This window comes from Callospermophilus lateralis, chromosome X (genome assembly GCF_048772815.1).
Source record: "Callospermophilus lateralis isolate mCalLat2 chromosome X, mCalLat2.hap1, whole genome shotgun sequence".
NCBI lineage: Eukaryota > Metazoa > Chordata > Mammalia > Rodentia > Sciuridae > Callospermophilus > Callospermophilus lateralis.
The window spans coordinates 120,464,143-120,489,686 of record NC_135325.1 but is presented as its reverse complement, the minus strand read 5'-3'; the positions used below and the strand labels follow the sequence as shown (position 1 = coordinate 120,489,686).

The 25,544-nt window shown below is 35.2% G+C and overlaps 1 pseudogene; it reads right to left on the bottom strand.

Moving 5' to 3' along the window:
* Window positions 1-2,175: 2,175 nt before the first annotated feature.
* On the bottom strand, window positions 2,176-25,473 carry LOC143638709 (pumilio homolog 3 pseudogene; annotated as a pseudogene).
* Between the last annotated feature and the right edge of the window lie 71 nt (window positions 25,474-25,544).

Genomic DNA, 25,544 nt, shown 5'->3' with positions numbered 1-25,544 from the left:
GTTTTGAAAGGATCACTGGGGTTACTGTTTTGAGAATGAACAGTAATGGGGGCAAGTGCAGAAGTGGGGGAACCCATTAGGAGATTATTATGATAATCCACATGAAAAATGATAATGACCTAAACCAGGTAATATCAGTGGAGGTGGTAAAAAGTAGTCAGATTTTAGACTTTTCAAAATGATTTTTATGTATCAAGTGTAATATTGGTGTGTGTAAAAGATTGTAGTTATCTGTGTTTGTGGGACCATACATAGATAAATGATTATTAACTGGACTTAGAATATTGTTTTGGCCTGGGGAATTAATAAAATCTGAGAATCCTGATGAAAAAATAATGTTCCCATTGCCCATGCTGCAGAAGGGCCTTTCTGAGGCCATTCAGCAAGTGACACACAGGATTGAACAGGGCTATTGCCTCAGACAGTCTCTTCATGGTTAGGTCTATGCTTCCAGGCTGGGCACACCAGCATGGTGGAAAATTGCCTTTTTTCTCTTTATTCTCAAAGGAGGGAGGGCTGGAATAATTTTTAAATCCCCTAAAACTGTGTCTGCATACTAGGATAGGGTTGATTGTGCCTTTACTGACTCTAAACGTCATAGTGTTGGTGTGTGACCACTTGCCTCTGGTGTGGATGTTTTCCGTCACTTAGTACCACTAAAAAACATGGATTGAGGTCATTTGCATTCTGAAATCAGCTTTTGGGTTGAGGTCATCAGAAAGGAATGGGCTGTGTTTGCCCTAATTTCTGATGTCTTAGTGTTTCTGTTGTTTTCCCTTTGTTTTGCCCCAATTATCCAAACCAATCCTCCATCAGCACACACAGCAGTATTTGGGAAGATATAATCCCTTTTGGGGGCCAGAGATTATATTGCCAACTCACATGTAAAGGAGAAATCTTAACTGAATTATCTCTACTGCTTCTGTTCTAAAAATATCACTTCCTTTTTACCTAATGTATACAGGAAATAGATGGCTTTATTTCTGTGTAACAGATGCAAAAGCATCTCAGGTAAAGCAGTAAACCCCAGGTGTGAATGCATTTTGATGTACTTAGAATTGCCACAATTAGAAAGCTAACTCTCGATAGAAGACCCAGAGCTAATTATACCAGGAAGAGTCAGGAAATTGGTTTAACGAAGAGAATTTGTGACATTATCCCTGTGACAATTGGATTAGGAGATGTTTCTAGCTCTGATTTATAGAGTGTTTTTCTACAAATCATTAGCAAAAATGTCAAACAAATTCTTGTTCTTAACCTTGAAAGAAAGCCACAGATTCTTTGAGGGATCTGAGTTTAGTGTACCAAATCAGGGAAATGTATTTTTCAAGTTGCCTGGATAACACGTTGCTTTGCCACCTGACCCATGACACAGTAGCTAACTGGAGCTGGAGAAGGCAGATTTTATTACACACTACTTGAACTGCTTCTAAGCATACATTTCTTTTTTCTGAAAATGGTATTGACTGCTTTCTTAGTGTCTTTGGCAAACCTGTAACAGAATAAGAGAGGCTAGGTAATAGAAATTTATTTAGCTCACAGTCCTAGAGGTTGGGAAATTCAAGAATGAGGAACTGCATCTGATAAGGACTTAATTTTGGGGTCTTAAAATGATAGGTTGTATCACATGAGCAAAAGAGTGAGTACATGAGGTAGTCAAACCAATTTTTTTAAAATATTTATTTTTTAGTTGTAGTTGGACACAATACCTTTATTTCACTTATTTATTTTTATGTGGTAGTGAGGATCAAACCCAGGGTCTCACACATGCAAGGCAAGCGCTCTACCACTGAGCCACAACCCCAGCCCCAGTCAAACTAATTTATAATAAACTCATTCTTGAGATAATGAACCTATTCCCATGATATTTTTTAAAATATTTTTTTAGTTGTTGTTGGACACAATACCTTTATTTTATTTATTTTTATGTGGTGCTGAGGATTGAACCCAGTGCTTCGCACATACTAGGTGAGCACTCTACAGATGAGCCACAACCCCAGCACCCCTGGTATTTTTTAGAAACAATTTTATATAAACAGATCCTTGTACAAACAAGAAACACATGTACAGAGCTCTCAAATTACCAATGGTGGACCCTTGCCCCTCTTTTTCTGGGCTGGGAAGAGAACAGAGAATGGGAAAAAATGATTTTATCATTCTCTCCATTGTTTCCACTTATGCAGTCAGTTTTTCAAGTAGAGTTTCTATTCCTTTGCTGATGTTTTTGCTTTTCTTCCAATGTGGAATTCAGACTTTTCATCCCAAATGTGACTTTGTTTACAAGTCCTTGGTCAGAAATGTCAGAAAGCTGGAAACAATAATGGCATCTCAGTTTACATTAGACCAGGACCTCAGGTTCTTTATACCAACGTGTTCTACTAGTATTTTGTAAAACATCATTCCATTTTCTTTCATCTTTTTTTATATTGCTCTATTAACCACTTCAGGAGTAAATGTCCTGCAACATGAAACTCTCCATTGTAGCCACCAAGGTGTAATTCTGCTGCTGAGAAACTGGTGATGGCATCCATGGCAGGTTGAATGTCTCCAGTGGCAGATCCCAGAAAGTTGGACATTGACATATAGGCAGACTTATCTAGCACCACCTCTTCAGCATGTTCTTACAGGTAGCTTAACAAAGTTGGAGAAATGGATTCTAAGAGCTGATGATAGTGGATCTCTGTGTCTTTCTTACTGTGAGCACTTCTGACTCCTTTTTGCAGAACTTCAATGATTTCTCATAATGTATATGCAGGATCTCTGGGACTCAGTAAATGCAACAGGACCTTCCTCCAAATCTGTCATTTTCTATGTTCAGGAAGGAATTGATGTTTCTGAGATGATTGTATTGATGATATTAAGTTTGTGAAGCAGACCAATCAAATGCTGCCAGTAAAACCTAATGAGAGTATTGGCCATCAGCCACCTTTCCTACATAAGTCTTCATTATTTTTCTGTCCTTGGGTGTGTCTGACCACTCCTATGCTGTCATGTGTACCTTGTATGCCACACTTCACAGATGACTTCAGTCATTTCTGATCTGAGTTTTGGGGGTGCATAAATGTAAAAAAAAATGTCCAAGAATACTTTATGGAACAATAAGTGCTTAATCACAGAGTCCTTTTGAGCCATTGGAGTTAGAATCTGTTTCACTTCATCCATAATGAACTCTACTTTTTCTGACTATACATCTAATATTTTGTCCACACTTGGGAGATCTGCTGTCTTATAAAACTGAAATGTGATCCTTTAGAGCTCCTCCATCATCATGTTCCTCTGCTTCGAAATGGCTTTGTCATTGTATGTGTACTCCAGGATGGCAGAGGCTTCTGCATGCCACAGCATTTTCCTCATGTGACTTTTAAAACATCTGATTACTGTGCAATGTGTGGTTTACCCACATACATGTGAAATTTCTTAACAATATTTCTGGAATATTTGGCTTTACTTAATTCAACCAAATCATCTCACAATTCTTCAAAGACCTCTTTCTATTATACTGAAAGGAACATTGGATCACACAAGTTGAATCATGCACAAATGCAATAGTTTTAATTTTCCCTTGAATCAACTTATGCAAGTTAATCATAAACTTCACTCTTTTTTTTTCCTTTGTCATAATCTTTTCTACATAAGATCTCCCAAATCTTCTTTGCTCAAACAATGATGTGGTGTTGGTTTTGTCACTGAATTTCTTGCTCTGCTTCAGTTCTTTCTTCTTCTTTTTGGAGTCATCCTATTTTGGTTTCTTGGCTGCTGATTCATCATTTTCACTATCAGGCTAGAATTTTCTTGTTGAATTTACTTGCCTGTGGAATTTGTTCCTCAGTCCTTGGTCTCCTTGTTTCTTATTCTTGAACTGATTCACACCCTTTCCCTAGGTTTTACAACACTTTTCTCAAAATTCCTAGATGTGATATTAGGTCCACCATCCTTTAAAACTTTTCTTGTGAATGTCTTTGAAGAATTAGAATCACACACATGGGACTGAGGCCACCACACCTAACTGATTCCTGACTCCATTTTCGTGATATTAAAATCAATCCATTCATGAATGTAGATCCTTCATGACCTTATCCTCTTTTAAAGGTCCCACCTCTCTACACTGTTGCATTGTCATTAAGTTTCCAATACATGAAGTTTAGGGAACCCATTCAAACCATCACTACTATGCTTAGAAAGCTTTTCATTTTAAACCATATGAATGACTGTTTCTTGTTTGAGGCAGAGTTGTCTAACCTAGGCATTAATGATGTGTAGGGGTTCTCTAGGAAGGAAGAACCTTTTGAGTCCTATTACTTTTCAAATGTAAAGTGTGGGGTGTGGGGAGAAAGGGAGAGAGGTATATTTTTTTCATTCCTTTACTTAGAATGATGGTATCAAAGTGGATTAAACTTGGATTCTAGCCAGAGTGCTGACAAGAAGCTGTGTGACTTTCCAAAAAACAATGAACTTCTTAGAACCTTAGCTTTCTTAACTATAAAAACAGGAACTTTTAGTTGGTTTTTATTCATTCAAAAAATATATACAGGGGGCTGGGGTTGTGGCTCAGTGGTAGAGCACTGGCCTAGCATATGCGAGGCCCTGGGTTCAATCCTCAGCACCACATAAAAATAAATAAAGGTATGTGTCCAACTACAACTAAAATATAATATACGTGTGTGTGTATACATATATATATTCTGAGTAGCAACTATGTCTCAGCCACTATTGTAGGTAATTGGCATATGTTAGTAAACAGAACAGGCAAAGATACCTGCCCTCATGTGGTTTCCATTCTAATTGGGCATGTGAGGGCAAACAACAAACAGTTATCATAATAATAAGAAGACATTTATAGTTTGATACAAATGCTAAGAGGAAAAATAGCTAAGTGAGAAATTTTGGGAGTGCTTGCAAACATGAAAAGAGGAGAGGGTTGGGATTTTAGGTAATCTCTAAGGTGCTTACTAGCTATTACATATATGATTCAGTGGTGTTTAGTCATGATCATAGCAACTATATATTAAAATAGTGACCTGAGACTTTAAAATCCAAATTTTCTATTTTATCTTTTTGGGCTTGCAAATATGTCTTTTATACTCTTTGCTCTATTCTTAGTGTTTAAGGCTCTGTATGGTTTATTTTTTTTCTCTCCTGTATTTTATGAAAATTTCTCTGATCTCCCTTTTCTTCACTTCCCTTCATTTCTCTGGTCTCTGTTTATGTCTCTATTATTGAATTTCTCCTAGTCTACACCTCCTTTAGGCTGTGGGCAATTCCAGGGCACAAGTCAGGCCTGGCACAAAGTATTTTTCCTGTTCGTATTTATTTATTTCATGAACAAATTTTTTGAGCCTCCAGGGTTAATATTCCACAACTTTATAATGGTTCTTAGGCTAGCATTAACACCTCAAACTTTCCAATGAATGAACAAAACAAGCAGTAGTCAGTTGAGAACTACTTATTCCTGTATCTATACATCTTGCAAATTAAGTGTATATATTTTAATAGTAAGTGTCATTTGAAGATAAGAAATAAAATACTTGATAATCAATGATAATGCTTTATATATCTTAGAGATCACTAAGAAACCAAGAGACTATTTTTGGAAGCCAAAAGACTCTGGGTGATTTCTAACATTTGTTCTTCTTTATTCACTTGTCATTTTTAACATATCAAATATTTATGGAGCATTAAGAGCTGAGAATTGCCGGGCACAATGGCACACACATGTATTCCCAGCAGCTCTGGAGGCTGAGGTAGGAAAAATATGAGTTAAAAGGTAGCCTCAGGAATGTAGTAAAACTTTCTCTAAATAAAACATAAAAATTGGCTGGGGATGTGACTCAGTGATTAAGCACCACTCGCTTCAATCCCTGGTACAAAAAAAAAAAAAGAAAAAAAAAAAGAAAAGAATTCCTTTTCTCATAAAAAAATACAACAGACAATAATTTTATTACTTTAAAAAATCTGCTAATGGAGAGTATCATAAATATTACTAATATATGATTACCATAGCAAAATACTACACTATTAGGAACATTAATACTATCTAACATTGGTCTTCCTTGAAGGATGTTATGGATCACTAATCATGTATTCAATGTATGGGACATGCAATTCAATTTCAATGAATAGTAAAACAGTGGAATTATTAAATCTAATTCTTACCAATTACGTATTGTCTTATAATGTGCTGGTCTTATCTATTTATCTGCATGTACCTTGCAAACATCTACATAACAGACCTTAAACCTGGAAGACAATTCTATGTGGAAAAATACAAATGAACCACTATGATTGTTTGACAGGGCTGAAATATAAGCACATGTGTGTGTGTGTGTGTGTGTGTGTGTGTGTGTGTGTGTATATATATATATGTGTGTGTTTGTATATATATATGTGTGTGTATATATGTATATATGTGTGTGTGTATATATATATGTATGTGTATATGTGTGTGTATATATATATATTTGTTGGATATATATGGAAAATATCAGAAACTTAGTATTTTGCCTTATAATCCAGTTGTCTTATAATATATACTGAGATTCAAGGTAAACATCAGGATGCCAAGTCATACAAATTCATGGTTATGAGGTAGACTACTTAGAGAAATGTTGGGGCATTAATGTGACTGTGAAACTCACAGGAGAATGAGCAAGCACCCTAGCATATATATGTCTGGTATTAGGATTTGCCCCAGAGTCAAAGGCCTGGTTGAATTGACATGTGGTGATTGAATGTGTTCAGGTTGCAGAGTCAGAAGGTTATGGAGTCAGGGTAATATAAAGGTCATTATGCATTTTACATAACATTGAATATAAGTTGTTTATATGAAGTTAAGCATGGTGATTAATAGCATGATGGTACATCCATTCATGAGGATTTAGAGCAAATTCAATCCATCCATATTTATTGATTATCTAATATGTACCAGGTACTGAATATTCAGTGAGGAAGGAATCACTGTTCTGAGATCACTGTATCTGCTACATACCATAAACAACAAGGCAATACATATAAGCTTTTGAAATATATATAAATTCCAAACAACCTAGCCTGGGGTGGTAAAGAAAGGTGACAATTTAAGAGATAATGTTTGAATCATATTTTGAATAATGGAGTAGAAGTTAGGAATATATAAGGAAGGGGTTACATTTTTAGGTGAAAGAACAATATGTACAAATACACATAAAGTTTAAAAAGGGCCAGTTGTATCAATTGAGATAGGAATAGAGAGTACATAATAATGGTAATAGATAAAGCTGAAAAGTAGCCTTGAGTAAGATTGTCAAGGAATACATATACTGATTTAAAATTAGAATTTTATGTTCCTTGAGTGCTGCCACCATAAAACTAGTTGCTATGACCAACAAGTTCCACAATGTACACTGATCCAAATTAAATATGGTAGGAATTCATTATTTGCTTACTTTCCAAAGTCATAGTTCTGATTGACAGGTGTCATTTTTCCAAGTGTTGATTTGGGCATCCCAATTTCTGTCTTCTTGATGTTCCATAATCTTTAACACAACACTTCTAATGCTGTGCTTTTCTGTTGGCAGAAGGGAGAAAAGGAAGAAAAATAACTTGTGGAAAGTTGTTTAGGATCTGGCCTGGAAATGACATATAGCATTTCTGCTCATATTCTACTAATGAGAATTCAGTCATAAAGCCATACTTAATTACAAGGAGAGTAGGAAATGGAGTCCATGTGTCCAGAAGAGCAGATGGATTTAATGGATAACTAGCCAGACTCTACAACGTTCTCATTGTGTTTCTAGGGTTTAGTACATTATAGACACTTGATAAATATTTAATGAGTAAATAAATGAATAAGTTTTCTTTTGTTTTCCTGGAAGAGTAGTTGGATGATCTTATTCTTAATTATAAGTGAACCATTCTTTATGTAAGGATATAAAAATTCAGAAATGTGCAAAGACAACATTTAAGATAATTGATGGTTGTCGAAATGTTTGACAAGTATTGCCAGTTACTGGTCATATAAAAAGGCTATTCCAATAATCTAAATAAAAAAATATTTAATCCAGACCAGTAGGAATGGATGTAAGAAAGGCTGGATATGAGGCAAATCCCCTAGGGAGCATTAAAAGTCCTTGATGGTGAATTTATTGTGTGAGGTTGGAAAAAAAGAGTAAAAGATGATTCTAAGGGGTTGAGTTCAGTAATGGTATGAAGAATTCATCAATTTTCTATTGTCAAAATCAATTGCAATGTATTTAGTAGCTTAAAAAATTATCAATTTTTTGTTATCACTATTATTGGTTTCAGAAGTTTAAGTAGTCTCAAGTAAGCATCCTGCTCAGGGTATTACAGGCAAAATCAAGGTTGTGGTTGGTCTGAGACATTTTGCCCCTCTTGAGGCTTTTGGGTGGAGATAGCCTCCTCTCTCATTCATGTTGTTGGCAGAATTCAGTTCTGTATTATGGTTTCCATGTGACTCCCCACATCTTCCAGAAAGCAATAGGTGATTGAGTCCTTTTAAGGCTTTGAATATCTAAATGAATTCTTCTGCTACAGTGTTCTGCTTCTTGTTTTGCTTTTAAAGGTTTATGATATTACTTTGGGCCCACCCAGATAATCCAGTGTAATCTCCCTATCTTGAGTTCATCTGAAAGATCCCTTTTTCCATATAATATAACATATACACAAATGTGACATCAGTGGGTGAATATCATGGAGGCCAAAATTCAGCTTACCACATATAAAGTTCACAGAAAACCATGCGTTGGCTAATTTACCAGCTAATCCAGTCTCTTTGAAGTATCCTCTCCTGTTCTGCAAAAGCTGGAACCTCTATTGAAGCTTAAGTTCTGGATGTAATTCAGATCTTGCTGATCAGATGTACTTATATGGAACTTAACTGAAGTAAGAAGGAGAGAGGCAGTATGTGAGACATTCTTTTGACTGGCAAGAATTGGAGAAATGCAGGCATAGTTCTAGAACCAACAGATGTAGTAGTGACTTCTTAATTCACCAGGTAGCTGTAACTTCAACCAATGCATCAAATACTTCTTGATTGCTTTTAAGATAGAGAAATCATCCACTGAATATCTTCTATAGTCCTGGAAATTTTCAGTGGTTACCTTATTTAATGGAAGTGGGACTATCATTATGACATTTGAAGAAAAGAAAAATCATTAAGGGGATTATTATGGCCATACTGTAATAAGAGTGGAGAATCAACTTCAAAATTCTCCCCATTGTATGACAGCTGCTGAGATAGCTGCCTCTTTTTCCTCATCCCCTCCTCCTCTAAATCTAAAAAAGATTAGAATCATTTTTTTAAACATTTGTAATTTATAGCTACATTCTGGATTCTGACCTTGAACTTTTATAAAACTTAGCCATTTTAAAAGAGCTTTCTCATCCACATATTCTTTTGATATCAGGAGATATAACTGGGAACCTTTGGAAATTATGAAAGATGGGGGAAGGGAGGCAAGACCATTCTCATGGGAAGTGGTCAGTGATAACCAACCCTGAAACCTGTAATATCTGTTTAAATGGACATTAGAGATAGCCTTACCTTTCTCCTCCATGTCTACATGGAGTGACCTCCCAGAGATCATGTCAATACAGGAAGGCAGCTCCAGAAGCACACAATGAATGTGGTTTTCATAGACACAGCTGGACCTGCTGTCACAGGAGATAAATGAGATGCTCTGTTAGGTCAGCCAGAAAAGACAATGAACTGGGCTGTCACATTTATATAGTGACAGATGCCTGTATTCATATAATGTGAGAATCTCTGGGGCTAGAAGAGGTAGAAAATGCCACATTTTCATAAAAATGCAAAGCATGTTGCAGAATTATCATTTAAAAGTTGCTGCCTTGTGAAAGTACAGAATAACTTCTTTTAGGACAAAGAAAACCTGGGTAGGAATAGAAGCTTTCTTCACTTACACTTGGCAAAGGTAAAAGCTGCCCTAGCATGGGCCCATGTGCCTAATGTGGGATGTGGCCTGGGGGCTGGATGTGGTAGGAATAAGTACCAGGCTTAGGGAGAGAAGGATGTATCATGCAACTAAATCTAGGATGGGAGCTCTTGAAAGAACAGCATCTGCCTTTCTCATTGATAATAAATTAACAACAATTAGATAGTCACCTACCCTGTTATAGGCACTTAATACATATTTTAAGACTGGACTAGTTACTGGTGCTACACTGTATAAAGCAGGTGTCAACAAAACCACAACTCATGGGCCAAATCCATATTACCACCTGTTTTTGTAAATACCATTTTACTGACACAAAGCCATGCTTATTCATTTCTGTATTGTCTGTGACTACTTTTCTACTGCAATGGCAGAGCTGAGTAGTTGTGACAGAGATTATATGGCCAACAAAGCTGAAAATATTTACATTTTAGCTCTTTATAGAAAAAGGTTTCTGACCCTTGATGTGACGCATCATTCAAATAAAGCTACCTAATTGAAAATGGAAAAGGATTCCCCACTTTTTTTGAGAAGAAATTTCCCTTCAGCTACCAGCAAATTTTATCACTCCTGTTTGAAGAAAAAATCCTCAGAAAATTTTCTGCATTCTCTGCAATTCCTCTCCTAGTACTTTCTTTTAAATTCTATTCACTCAAACTTCTATCCCCATTGAAATTGCTCTTTTTATGATCACCAGGGTTGTGAAATCTATGGTCATAATTTTAGGCTCGTTATTTGATTGCATAGCAGTATGTGACATGGTTTGGTTGGGCATACTTAAAACCTTTCCTGGTATTCTCTTCTGCCTCACTACATTTTTTTTTTTAGCTTCAGTGGTTGTTTCTTTTCAGTACCTTGCTAGTCCTCATCTTCCTAACTTCTTGATGCTGGGTACCCCAGGTTTAGTTCTTAGCCTTCTCCTATCTATCTAAATCTCCTTGGTGATTCCATCTAGTTTTATATGGCCTGGGGGCTGGATTATTAAATTATTTTTAATCATAATTTCCAAATTCTCCATCCAGCCCAGATCTCTCCTCTGACCCATATGTCCAATTTGGAATTTATTTAACAATATTTGAACATTTTCAATTTAACTTCTCCCAACAGAAAGCCTGATAATTCCTCCTCATACCTGCTCCTCCTGTGGTCATCCCTATCTCTGTTAATGGAAACTTGACTTTTTCATTTGCTAAGGCTAAAAATTTTTGAATTATCCTTAGTATGTTCTTCACACTTAATATCAAATCCATTAAAAATTGTGTTGGATTTATTTAAAATTATGTCTAGAGTCCATCCATTCTTATCACCTCTTTTGCCAAAGTTGTAATTCAAGTGTTGTGGTTGCCATGTGTCCCCAACATTCATGTGTTGGGAAAACTTAATCCCCAGTGTCACAGTGTTGAGAGGTAGGAACTTTAATAAGTGATTATATCAGAAGGGAATTAAGTCATTTTTGTAGAAATGAGTTCATTATCTTGCGAGTGAGTTTAGTATAAAAGCAAACAGTCCTCTTCCTCTCAACCATTTGATGCCTTTCTCTTTGTTATCTATCAAGGGCCTTCTTACTGTATCATATTAACCCTTGATCTTGGACTTTCCATCTTCAAGAATCATGAGTGAAATAAATTTATTTTCTTGATATAGTACCAAGTCTCTAGTATTCTGTTACAGCAATACAAAATGTCTTTAGGCACCAAACAATTGTCATCTCTTGAATTAATTAAATAGCCTTCGACTCATCTCCCAGCTTTTCCCCCTTCAGGTCCTCAATCCATTCTTAACATCACATAATATTCCTATTAATATTTGATTCAAATCATATAGTTCCTCTGCTTGAAAGTCTCCAATGGTATAATCACATCAAAAAATAAAAGTCAAAGTCATAAAAATGGGCTACATGAACCTATATGATCTGGCCCCATTTTCTCTGTATTCTTAAATGCTATCACCTTGTCAGTCACTAAAATGTGCTTCTGAGTTTCTGCCGATAGAAAAACTGAAACCTCCTTCTGTTGTGCTTGGAAATCTATCACTGAGTTTATGCCAAGGTCATGCTTCCCCTGGATCTTCCCAACCAATGACTATGCATGGCCATAATAATAAGGCAGGCCTATGCCTGGAAGATTCAGTATGACTCTGATAAGAGGCTCAAGACTCCCCATGGGTCTGGTCAGAACTTTCCTAGCATTGTGTGCTGTCTCTGAGTCCTCTTATTTCACTCGCCTTCATTTCCCTTTTCATAGAGATCAGAGCTGCATCAGGATCTGAGGCTTTCCCTACTTCTTCCAGCTCTTTCTTTCTATTACCTTACAGGTGTTTCCACTGTCAAACAAGTTGTGAACTTCTTTCAAAACTATGTAAAATTATGGCATATCATTTTTTATTTTCATGAGTCATTGAGTTTAATTTGATATTTGTCAGACATTTATAATGATATGGACACTAGATACCAGAATTTATTTTTCACACTGAAGTGTACTGAGTAAAAGGTATGAATGCATCCTATGGGGGCCCAAACAAGTGAACCCTACCATTTTGACAAACAACTCTATTACATGAATCTCTCTCAAATACAAAAATACAAAATGGTTGCTTTAACTTATGTTTTTGTGAAACTTATAATAAGCAGAACAACCCTCAATTCAACAATGTGGATTTGAATAATTACTGTCTATGACTGCAAATGAAGTGTCAAAATGGAAACTGATGTTAAATTATATTCAAAATACAAAATCAAAATAATAAATTTGGCTCTTTTTGAAGAACCATTTGATAAGGATTGATAACCACAATTTGATAACCACAGAGGAATATGAATTTTCAGCACAATCTGACTAAACATGCAAGAGTAGTGAGTATGGTTTTTAAAAATGATATTTTTCTATTAAAAAATGAACATTTATATTGCCTGAGGACCCATTCATTGACTTTCAGCAAAGTAAACTTTCTTCAAGTAGGGAGTCTGAGTTCTTGTTAAATATTATTTATAAGTTAACTTCAAAACAATAATTATCTACTATTGTTTTTATTCTAGTTTCTGGATCAATTTTAAAAAGTATTCTAGATTGGCAAAGCAGGCTTTTAAAACAGCAAATAAAAAAACAAACAAAATTGTTAACTTATACAACTATTCATCTTTACAAATTAAGACTTTCTTTTTTTAATTTGTTCTAATCAATTATACATGACAGCAGAATGCATTTCAATTCATTGTACACAAATGGAGCACAACTTTTCATTTCTCTGGCTATACATGATGTAGGGCCACACCATTTGTGCAATCATATATGTACCTAGGGTAATGATGTCCACCTCATTCCACCATCTTTCCCATCCCCTTCCCTCACTTCCCTCCACCCAATCTAAATTTCCTCCATTCCTCCCTTCCCTTGTCCGCCCCCTCATGGATCAGCATTCACATATCAGAGAAACATTTGGCCTTTGGATTTTGGGGATTGGTTTATTTGGATTAGCATGATATTCTCCAACTCCATTCATTTACCTGCAAATGCCATAATTTTATTTTCTTTTAATGCTGAATAATATACCATTGTGTATATATATATGCACCACAGTTCCTTTATCCATTCATCTATTGAAGGGCATCTAGGTTGGTTCCAGTTTAACTGTTGTGAATTGAGTTTCTATGAACATTGATGTGGCTGCTTTACTATAGTATGCTGATTTTAAGCCTTTTGGATATAGACTGAGGCATGGGATAGCTGGGTCAAATAGTGGTTCCATTTCAAGTTTTCTAAGGAATCTCCCTACTGCTTTCCAGAGTGGTTGCACCAATTTGTAGTCTCACCAGCAATGTATGAGTGAGCCTTTTCCCCCACATCCTCACCAACATTTATTTGTTGCTTGTTTTCTTGATAATTGCCGTTTTTACTGGAGTAAGATGGAATATTAGTTTTTGATTTGTATTTCTCTAGTTACTAGAGATGTTGACCTTTTTATATATTTGTTGATAGATTGTATATCTTTTTGACGAGTATCTGTTCAGTTCCTTAGCCCATTTATTGATTGGGTTGTTTGTTTTCAGTGTTAAGTTTTTTTTGAGTTCTTTGTATATCCTGGAGATTAGTGCTGTACCTGATGTGTATGATTTCTCAAAATTTACAACAAAATAAACTGGATGTTAAGATTTATATAGCTGGCATTCAATCATAATTTTACTTTTCCATTTCTGTTGAAAAGGCATATTTTTATTTTAACCTTAAATAAATTCTATTTTATATTGTAAAATATAATGCCATTTTCCTTCATTATTGTAGCCTTGCTGTCATATTTAGAATCCTTTCATCCCAACATTATATAAAAATTCACTCATATTTACTTTTAGTACTTTTACTGACTTCAATTTTTACATTTGAGGAAAAATACTTATTTTTGAATATGTTTCATAACTGATATTGAATTATCTGCATATTTCAGTCATGATTATGTAAAATTTGCCTATACATGGAAAATAAAAGTATGTAGTTGTGGTAGGTGTTGGGATTATGGGAAGATTTCATATTTATTAAAATACTTTCACAATATGCTTGTGTTTTTCCTAAGGAAGGAGAAAAACATAGGAATGTAGTAGGTCCAGGCTCAAGTTCCAGTTTTTCCCCTTCCTTTTTGCATAACCTATGGAAAGTCTCCTCTCAATCTCCTTACCCAGGGAGATAAAGGCATTTGGACAAATGATTTCTAAAGTCTCTGATAGCTCCAACATTCTTAAATTGTATAATTTGACTGAACCATGTTAATACCTTGTCAATTCAGGTCAAAATGAAAATCATTTTGTAGTAGTTATACATGGATTTTTGAAATATCTTTTGAATATTTTGACAAGGAACTGATATCTCTTATTGTCTTTATACAAGCTGCTATAACAAAATACCATAGACTGAGATTGAGTGGCTTATTTTATTAGTCAGAGTTCTCCAAATAAATAGAACCAATGGTGTGTATGTGTGTATGTATGTGTGTGTGTGTGTGTGTAGACGGGGGGGGGGGGGGGAGAGAGAGAGAGAGAGAGAGAGAGAGAGAGAGAGAGAGAGGGAGAGATTTTTACAGGAATTGGTTGGTATTATTATAGATACTGAGATGTCTTACTATCTTCTGTCTGCAAGCCAGGGACCCAGGAAAGCTAATGGTGCAATTTGGTCTGAGTTCAAAAGCTTCAGAACCAGAGTATCTTATTATGTAATTTCCAATATGATTCCAAAGGCCTGAGAACTGTCATCTGGGGTAAACTGATATGTCAGAGTTGAAAGGCCTGAGCAGCAGCAGCTCTGACATCCAAAAGGAGGAGCAGATGAATGTTACATATCAGGAAAAGGGGCAGAGAATTTCCCCTTTCTCTACAGTGTATTTTATTTGGGACCTCAACAGATTGGATAATGCCCACCCACATTGGTCAGGGTGGATCTTCTTAGTGTACTGATTGAGATGGTAATCTTTCCAAGAAACACCTTTGAGACACCCCAAAATCATGTTTTACTAGGTATCAGGCATTTCTTAGCCTTATCATGTTGATACACAAAATTTATCATCATACTTATGAAAAATACAAATATACTTCTCACCATTTTAGAGGCTGTAAAATCTAAAATCAAGGTACCAAAAGATTTGGAGTATGGTGATATCCTGCTTCCTGGTTCATAATTCACTGTGTCTTGATATTATGGAAATAGCGAAGGAGATGTCTGGGGTTTCTTTTATAGGAATACTGATTCCACCCATGAGGACTCTGCCCACACTATCTGATTACCTCCCAAAGCCCTACCTCCTAATACCAATACTTGAGATTAGGATTTCAACATGTGAATTGTAGAGGGTACAAACATGCATACCATATCTCCAATCTTGCTTCTAAAGCAAGACTGACATTAGAAGATAGACATTACAAAATGTGATAGCAATGAGGACAATTGGTTATTTGACCAGTTTTAGGAACATTAACCATGTGCAGAATTCATGTATTTGCTACAATTTGTAGAATGGACTCTAGAGAAATGTCTGAGCAAGCATAGGAACTAAATAATATGCCATACTGCCTTCTCCTCCTCATTCTTTCCCCAAGCAATGATTCAAGGCCTAGATATGAAGAGTCCATTATATTTGTTCAAAGTATATTACTTTTTTTCTTTTATTTATTTATTTTTTATTGGTTGTTCAAAACATTACAAAGCTCTTGACATATCATATTTCATATATTAGATTCAAGTGGATTATGAACTCCCATTTTTACCCCAACTACAGATTGCAGAATCACATCGGTTACACATCCACATTTTTACATAATGCCATATTAGTCTTTTAAGTGCATCTGCTTCTCACCTGTAACTTGCCACTATATCTTCTTACTTCTTCAGTTAAAGAGTACAAAATTGAAGTTGTTGAAAACACCACACTGCCCTTACAGTAACTGAATTTTCTGCTCTGAGTTGGAAACATAGAGCAGTATTAAATAGAACATGCCAAGATGCTAAGGCAGCATGAGGGACACCATCTGTCACAATATTTTTCTAGTTAATTTAAGTAAGCAAAAGATTAAAAATATGTTTTCTTAGTCCTTGCATCTTCATAGAGGAAATCTATTAAAGTGGGATCTATGATGTCTGCCATTCCCCTATCTTTCTACCCAAGTTACCAGCCTTTAATAGAGATTATGAATTGTTTGGGAAGAGAAGGGGGGTTGTAGGAAGGAAGATATCAGAAAAAATGATAGAATTCTTTGTTGACTGGTGCTGTAACAAATTACAATGAGCTTAGTGTCTTATATAACACAGATTTTAATTACAGTTCCATAGGTTAGAAAGCTGAAATGGGTCTTACTGGGCTAAATTTAAGGTGTCTACAGTGCTAAATTCTTTTTTGGAAACTCTAGCCTCTAAATTTTCTAATGGATTTAAAATAGTGTTTCCTTGTCTTTTCCGGCTTCCAGAGGCCACCCACATTTCCTTGGCTTGTGGTCCATTCCTCAATTTTCAAAGCTAGGAATTCTGCCTCTCGGACAGGGCATTATGTAAGTATATAATTAGTGTCAAGTAAGGATAGAATAGAATTTAATATGTTTAAATGAACTCTAGTGCTAAGATCAGACATTTATTAAGCTCAGCAAAACATATATTTCAGGCCCGTTTCAAAAGTTAATGACCAGTTTAACATTCCTTTTAAATAATATTATCTCTCCCACAACTTGTTTGCCACCATAAAATTGATGGTTGTTTTTGTGTTAAGTCAAACAGGCATTTGTAGAATGGGTGAATTTTTTTTCATCATTACAAAAGTAACACATTTATTATAGAAGTTTTTGGGAAATGTACACAAGCAAAATGAAAAAGTTAAAAATCATCATTAACCCAACATAGAGAAATAATTACTGGTAACATTTTTCTATACATGGGAATAATTTTTATGTCCTACTTCAAAAACTGTCCAAACCTGTTTAGAACCTGGGAATTGTTTCATATTTTTATGGTTTGGAAATGAGATATCCTTTATAAAAGCTTATGCAGAAATGCACGAGTGTTCAGAACTGAAATGATTAGATTATGAGAGATGTAACATAATTAGTGGATTAATCCAATTTATGGATCAGTAATTTGAGAGGATTACTGTATTGGGTGGTAACTGTAGGCAGGTAGGATATGGCTAGAGGAACTAGGTCACTGGGGACATGCCTTTGGGAGTTATAGATCCTGTCTCTGGCTCCTTATGCTCTCTACTTCCTGCTTGTCACAAACTGAGCAGCCTTCCTCTACCATGCCCTTCTGCCACAATGTTCTGCCTCACCTCAGGTCCAGAATTATGGAGTTGGCCAACCATGGACTGAACCTCTGAAACCAAGAGTCCAAAATAACTTTTCCTCCTCTAAGTTGTTCTTGTCGGTTGTTTTGGTCACAGTGACAAAAAGCTGACTAACGCATGTCATTATATATTCCTCTGCATTATAAGTGCATAGCTGTATATCATTCTATTATTAGAATGCATAAGAATTTATTTCCCCAAGCATAGACATTACCTTGTTTTGATTTTTTCCCCTATGAAAAATAATCATGTGCTGTGCAAATATCTCATTATTTTAATCAGGGTAAACTTTTGAAAGAAGAGCTCCACATTTAAAAATCATGTATGATTTAAATGCTGTTAAAACATCTTGCCAACCTATAACTGGAATAAGACTTAAAATCAAAGACCAAAATTTTATGCTGCCGTGACCTTTGGACATATTCAGGATGGCTTCATATAGAATAACCACAAGTTCCCTTCCCCACTGTGTTCCTGTAGGTGATTTTTTCCATCCAAACAATCTTCTTTATCAACCAAGCCAATCAGTTTCTGCCTATCTCTTATTAATTTGTTGCAATTCCCTGGAAGTTCACAGAATTATCTAGACAAACCAATCACATTCTCCCATAGTAACCAGGGAGCATTCTTCCCTCTTGATAATATAAATCCTCCTTCCCACAGTGACTAGCATGTGTGACCCAGCATGATATGCAGTGTCCTCCACTGAGCTGTTAGTATATGACTAATAAATTACTGGTGATCCCATCTGTGGAATTTCATGAATCATGCATTTGCCCATCTCCATACCCTAGAGTGAGTATCTGTTTCTCATCAATGGGTGAAGAGGAGGCATTTGAAACACCAACCCTTGAGAAAAATTTGGTTTATTTTATGGTTGTTTTGAAGCATTTGGGATCATGAGTACTACACAAATGTTAGAAAAGTTAGAAAATATATACTTCCAGAAAAAAGAAGCTGCTATCCAAACACACACATTTTTGAATGCAATTTCAGGGGATTCAAGGGATCCTCTTAATGATATAGAGGATGATTCTATGAACTTTTTTGCAACATAAAAATGCTGAATATCATTATTTGACCAGTTTTAAAATAAGTCATTTTGGTTTCCTTTCCATGTGAAATGTACAAAACTTAAAGATTCTGTTAAGATGAATGTTTTATTTTTTTTATTTTTTGGAAAATAACACTGAAAAAAAGATGGAGTGTGATGACAAGCACTACAATTTCTGTATGTCTCGTTCATGTCAGGGCCCATGTCAGGCGCTGTGTAAGTAATATCTTATTTAATCTTGCAAGCTTATAAGGATGATGAATATAGATTGCCTACTACATAATAGGTGTTGCATTAAGAGGCAATATAGAGTGCAGTAGAATTTTCATTTTCGCAATTGAGAGACCTGGATTTGAATATTGATTTTTCTGCAAATTAATATTAGATGATTTACATAACCTCTCCCTGTTTCAGTTTTCTCATCAGTAAAATGGAAATAACAACAATAATAAGAGTTCTTTTCCATAGTTTATGCATATTAAAATTAATTACTGATAAGCTTCAGTAAGTTTTCAATATCACCATTTCTCCTTGCAGATGTCAAAACTGATCCAGAGAAATATCCTCCCTGAATGTCACATAGCTAGTAACTTATCAAGGTCATAAAATTTATATCAGTATCTGACTCATGTTAAATATGATACTATACAAATTATGATTAGTTCATTTTTGAGAATGTGAACAGTTTTATGAAATGTCTTAGCATACCAACATCCATCAACAAAATGAAAGCTTGGGACTGGGGACTAGAGACACCACATTTGATGAGGTACAGCTGTAACTGTAACATCTTGTGAATTCTCAGGGAGCAGAGATTCAATAGGAAACCATTTAGGAAATCTAAGCTGACAACTTATTCTCTTCTTCTATAGTGTTATCCCATAGAGGGTTCCTCTGCAGTGACATAATTGCATACTTATGGATATCTTCTGTATTTCAGACACAAATTTTGCTTATGTTTTCTCATTTGAGTCCTTTTACTAAAGAGGTATACTTACCCCATTTTATATGTGATGAAATTGAGGATCTGAGTAGTTAGAGTTACTGAAAACCAGCAAAATCTGGAATGCAACCTAGGACTGGCTGGAGAATAAGGTGAGTTCATAATAACAGCTATTGTAATTATCAAGTGTTGAGTGCTTATTACATACTAGACATTATGCTGAACATTTTATGTATGGTATCTCATGTTATCCTCACCTGATGCAGAGGATATGGCTATTACTGTCAGCCCCTTAACAAAGCACAAATGAAGGTTCAAAGAAACAATGTAAATTGTTCAGCCAAGATCACACAACTAAGGAAGTAGTTGAGCTCATTTTCAAACTCGCAGATTGTTACAACCAAAATTTAGTATGGGTGAGGTCAGAGATGATTTGAACTTCAAGAGGAGGAAAATTTGTTTAATAAGATCAAGTCTGTTTTTCTATTGCACAAGTGATCTTATTTCAAGCAATTCAAATTTCTGTCACTAACAAAAGTAAATGTCTCTTATAAGTAAAACCAAGGACAATTTACTATTTTACCTATTTTTGCTAGAAAAATACTATAGAAATAATTGGCTAAATATGTTTTTGGTTAATTTTTAATGTTATATGAAATATAGTTCATGCAGAAACATATCTGAGTACACTGAGTCATGGATAATTATAAATAGATAATTATAAATATTATATAAATATAATAGTCATGGATAATTATAAATTGCAAAATTTAAAAAGAACACCATCAGTACTGTGAAGCCCCTAAGAGACCTTTCTAGTCATGTTCCTCTTTTGTCTTTGTACCTACTATTTTGACTTTGCAAAATGCCTGCACATATCTTTTGCCCATTTTTACTCACTTATATTTGGGAACATTATATATTTTAGATATGAATACCTTGCTGGCTATATGTGTTGAAAATATCTTTATACATTTTATAACTTGTCTAATGTATATTTTGTTGGAGTTTTAAAATTCAAGGTAGGTTTTATTTTATTTTAATAAAAGTCATGGAACTTTGATGTAAGTTAAACCTGAAAGAATGATCATTTATTCTTGATGCCTTTTGTGTCTGATTTAAAGACCTTTCCATATGTGTTGTTCTTTTATATTATTCTGGGAAATATTTGTTTGCCTTTTTACACTTAAATCTATAGCTGCTTGGAGGTCATTATACAGGGTAAGGTAGAAGTTCAGCTTCACTTTTATTTTTTCATAGGGATACTCAGTTGTTTCAGTGATATTTACTGGAGATTATCCTTTCCCCACCTTTGCAGCAAATTGTTAGTGTTTTTCTGTGTGTGTATGTGTTTATTCATGGACTCCATTTTCTCCCTCCCATTGTTCTGCTTATCTATATAAACACCACTTATTTTCATTACTAATATTTAAATAACACTTTATATTTAGTGGAGCAAGACCTTTCACCTTGTTTTTATTCAAGGTGTCTTGGTTTTTATTAGTTTGGCAGATTTCCATTTAACTTTTAGAATCAGCTTGTCAATTTCACATATACACACAAAATCTGAATGATAAAATGAATTGTACAAACAAGGCTACTTGCTTACATGAACAGTTTAACTCTGATCACTTTTTATTTATTTATTTTTATTAATTTTTTATTTATATATTATAGTGGAATGTATTACAATTCATATTACACATATGCCATAATTATATTCCCTTTTATTGCTGAGTAATATTCCATTGTGTATTTATGCCACATTTTTTATCCATTCATCTAGGTTGGGCATCTAGGTTGGTTCCACAGTTTAGCTATTGTGAATTGTGCTGCCATAAACATTGATGTGCCTGTGTCCCTGTAGTATGCTGGTTTTAAGTCCTTTGGGTATAGACCAAGGAGAGGGATAGCTGGGTTAAATGATGGTTCCACTTCCAGATTTCCAAGGAATCTCCATACTGCTTTCCATATCAGCTGCACCAATTTGCAGTCCCACCAACAGTATATGAGTGTCTAGTCACTTTTTAATTGTATGGGTTAAAAACCAAACTACTGGTTTGAGATAGTTGTGTTGAAAATTTGAAAGTAAGGACATTGTAATGGAAATCATATTATGAGATTTGTTCACCTTGGAAAAACATCCTATGATTGATGTTGAGTGACTATTTTCTTATATAAATTATTAAACTTAATTTTTCAGTGGACAAAGAACACTGATTTTTCTGTAAAGGGAATCTGGCCAAATCTAAGAGGTCTGCTCTGTGCTGGGTTTACTCTGACCTGATATATATGATGTGCATTTTCACTGCTCAGAATTGGTGTAAGTTTTTCAGTGAGATGGTCATTAAAAATAGCTTGAGGGGGACTGGGGTTGTGCTCAGTGGGAGAGCACTTGACTAGCGTGTGTGAGACACTGTATTTGATTCTCGGCACCACATATAAATAAATTAATAAAATAAAAGTCCTTCAACATCTAATTTTTTTTTAAAATTAGCTTGAGGGGATGGGGATCTAGCTCAGTTGAAAGAGTGCTTGCCTCGCATATACAAGGCCCTGGGTTCAATCTCCAGCACCACACACAAAAGAAAAATTGTTTCAGAGGTAAAGAAAATATGAAGACTATAATTAGATATCCAATAGTTAATTATGTAGTAATTGTGGGGGATACAGTGGTAAGAAAAAGAGCTACAGACAATTCCAGGTAAGAGAGTTTTCATTAATAGCCACATTTAATTTGTGAGTGTGATTACATAGTACATGGTATCTATATGATTTACTATTACAAGAAATTTTCAGAAATAGTACTATTCTAATTTTCCAAGAATATATTCTAATGGAGTGTGAACCAGGGATTTCAGAGTTGAAAAGGTGAGGAAACTGAACCTCAGGAAGTGATGTACAGTCTGCATCTCTTCTGGACACAACTCACTTTTCTCTGTGTGAGATAAGGTGAAAGGAATCAGATACTGTCTAGTCTTGTGATCTGACTACAAGTTTCAAAAATAATCAGCTTGCAAGTATCAGGGTAAAAGGTTCTAGGATAGGAAGAGTTTTCAAGACTTTTAACATTAATGAGTGAGTCCACCCTGAGTTGTGGAGTGACCTTTCTCCATCCAAGAGCAAGATCACTGTTACATGATGCTCAGTTTTGAATGTTAATATTGGAATGTTATTTTTTCTATTTATCTGATTTTATATGTCCATTTTAAAATTTGTTCTAGTTAGTTATACATGAAAGTAGAATGCATTTTGATACATCACACATAAATGGAGTATAACTTCTCATTCTTCTGGTACATGTACAATCATATCCATCATGTAGTCATATATGTACACCGGGCAATAACATCTGATTCATTCTAATATCTTTCCTACCCCAAGCTCTCTCCCCTCCGTTCCCTCTTCTCTGTCTAATCCAAAGTATCTCTATTCTTCCCTAGTTCCCCTATTGTGAATTAACATCTGCATATCAGAGAAAACATTTGGCCTTTGGTGTTTTGGGATTGGTTTATTTCACTTAGCATGCTATTTTCCAGCTCCATCCATTCACCAGCAGATGCCATAATTTCATTCTTCTTTAAGGCTCACTAATATTCCATTGTGTTTATATGCCACATTTTCTTTTTCCATTTATCTGTTGAAGGGCATCTAGGTTGGTTCATAGTTTAGTTATTGTGAGTTGAGCTCCTGTAAACCTTGTGTGGGTGTATCATTGTAGTATTCTTATTTTAAGTCCTTTGGGTATAGACCAATGTGTGGGATAGCTGGGTCAAATGGTGGTTCCGTTCCAAGTTTTGTAAGAAATCTCCATACTGCTTTCCAGAGTGGTTGCACCAATTTGCAGTCCTCCAACAAGGTATGAGTATACCTTTTCTCCCACATAATTGCCAACATTTATTGTTGCTTGTATTCCTGATAATTGCCATTCTGACTGGATTGAGATAATATGTTAGAGTACTTTTGATTTGCATTCCTCTAATTGCTAGAGATGTTGAACATTTTTTCATATATTTGATGATGGATTGTATATCTTCTATGAAGTATCTGTTCAGTTCCATAGCCCATTTATTAATTGGGTTATCTGTGGGTTTTTTTTTCTGTTAAGTTTTTTGAGTTCTTTATATGTTCTGGAGATTTACAGTGTATCTGATGTGCATGTCATAAAGATGTTCTCCCATATTTAGTTTGAATCCATCCCATTTATTGATTTTTGATTTTGTTTCTTGTGCTTTTGGAGTCTTGTTAAGGAAGTCAGGTCCTAAACCAACAGGAGGAAGATTTGGGCCTAGTTTTTCTTCTAGTAGGTGCAGGGTATCTGATCTAACTCCTAGGTCCTTGATCCACTTTAAGTTGAGTGTTGTGCAGAGTATGAGATAGGGACATAATTCCATTTTGCTGCATATGGATTTCCAGTTTTCCTAGAACCATTTGTTGAAAAGACTATCTTCACTGTATGTTTTTGGTGCCTTTGTCTAGTATGATATGACTGTACTTATGTGGGTTTGTCTCTGTCTTGTATACTACAAAGGTATCATATCAGAAATGGCATGGTATTGGCACCAAAATAGACATGTAGTCCAATGGTTCAGATTTTAATATTTTGAAAAGCAAGATTCTCTTTTTTGTTTTTGTTTTCTATCAAATATGTAATACTTACTCTTGCTTCAATTTTCTTCCAGATCACATTTAGAATATTGTTGTAGGGATGGGGATGTGGCTCAAGCGGTAGCGCGCTCGCCTGGCATGCGTGTGACCCGGATTCGATCCTCAGCACCACATACAAACAAAGATGTTGTGTCCGCCAATAGCTAAATAAATAAATAAACATTTTTTTAAAAAGGATATGAGGTAGAGGGAATAGTATTTAAAAAAATAGAATATTGTTGTAAATTTCCAAAGAATCTTGATGGTATTATTATTAGAAACAATTTAAATCTGCATATTATTTGAGTAGTGTTGCCACCTTCCTTATAGTCGCTCATTCCATTCAGAGACATTGTTCATTTCTCCATGTTAAAATTGTTTGTATTTCTCAGAAATATTTTATAGTTTTTTATATGACTATCTTATATTTCCTGTTATACAATTAACAGTTTACTCAGGTCTTCTAATTTGTTATTTCTAGTTCATGGGAAAGTATTCATGTGGTATATTTATCTTGTATCTAAACATTATATGAAACTGATACTATATTGGGAGATGTTTCGTGAAAAATAACTACTATATTTTGGAAAGAAAACCCACTAAGTCAAGGAGAAACTAACCACAATCAATAAAAGATATAAAAAGTTATGCTATTTATTAGGTTTTAAATCAAAGATAAATGACTCCTATCTACACATATATACATTTTCTCATCTCTGAACTCTGAGAAAATGTCCTGACTTATAGTACTTTTCACTTTTAAATCTCTTCTAATGAGACGCTTTCCAAAATTCCTTTGGCCTGCCCACTCTGCCCCACCCCCTTCCCTGAGCTGTTGAGCTGTCTTTCAGGAACCACAGCTGTCTTTTCATTTCACTAACTGATTTTATTTGAACGCTGATTATTCCTGTTTACAGCAGTCATGAATACTTCCTGTGCCTTCTCTCTACCTGAATCAGTTTAGACTTAATTTGAGAGGGGAAAAGTGGCAATGGTCCAAATGCCCACCCTGTGTTTCTCTGCATTGGCAAAAGAGCCTGATCAGGAGGTGGAAATGTGTAATTACTGGTCTGCATTCAGCCCACAACATCCCTCCTGTCTCTGCTCTGCAGCTACTCTGTCAATCCTTACCCCTGTTCTCTGGTCC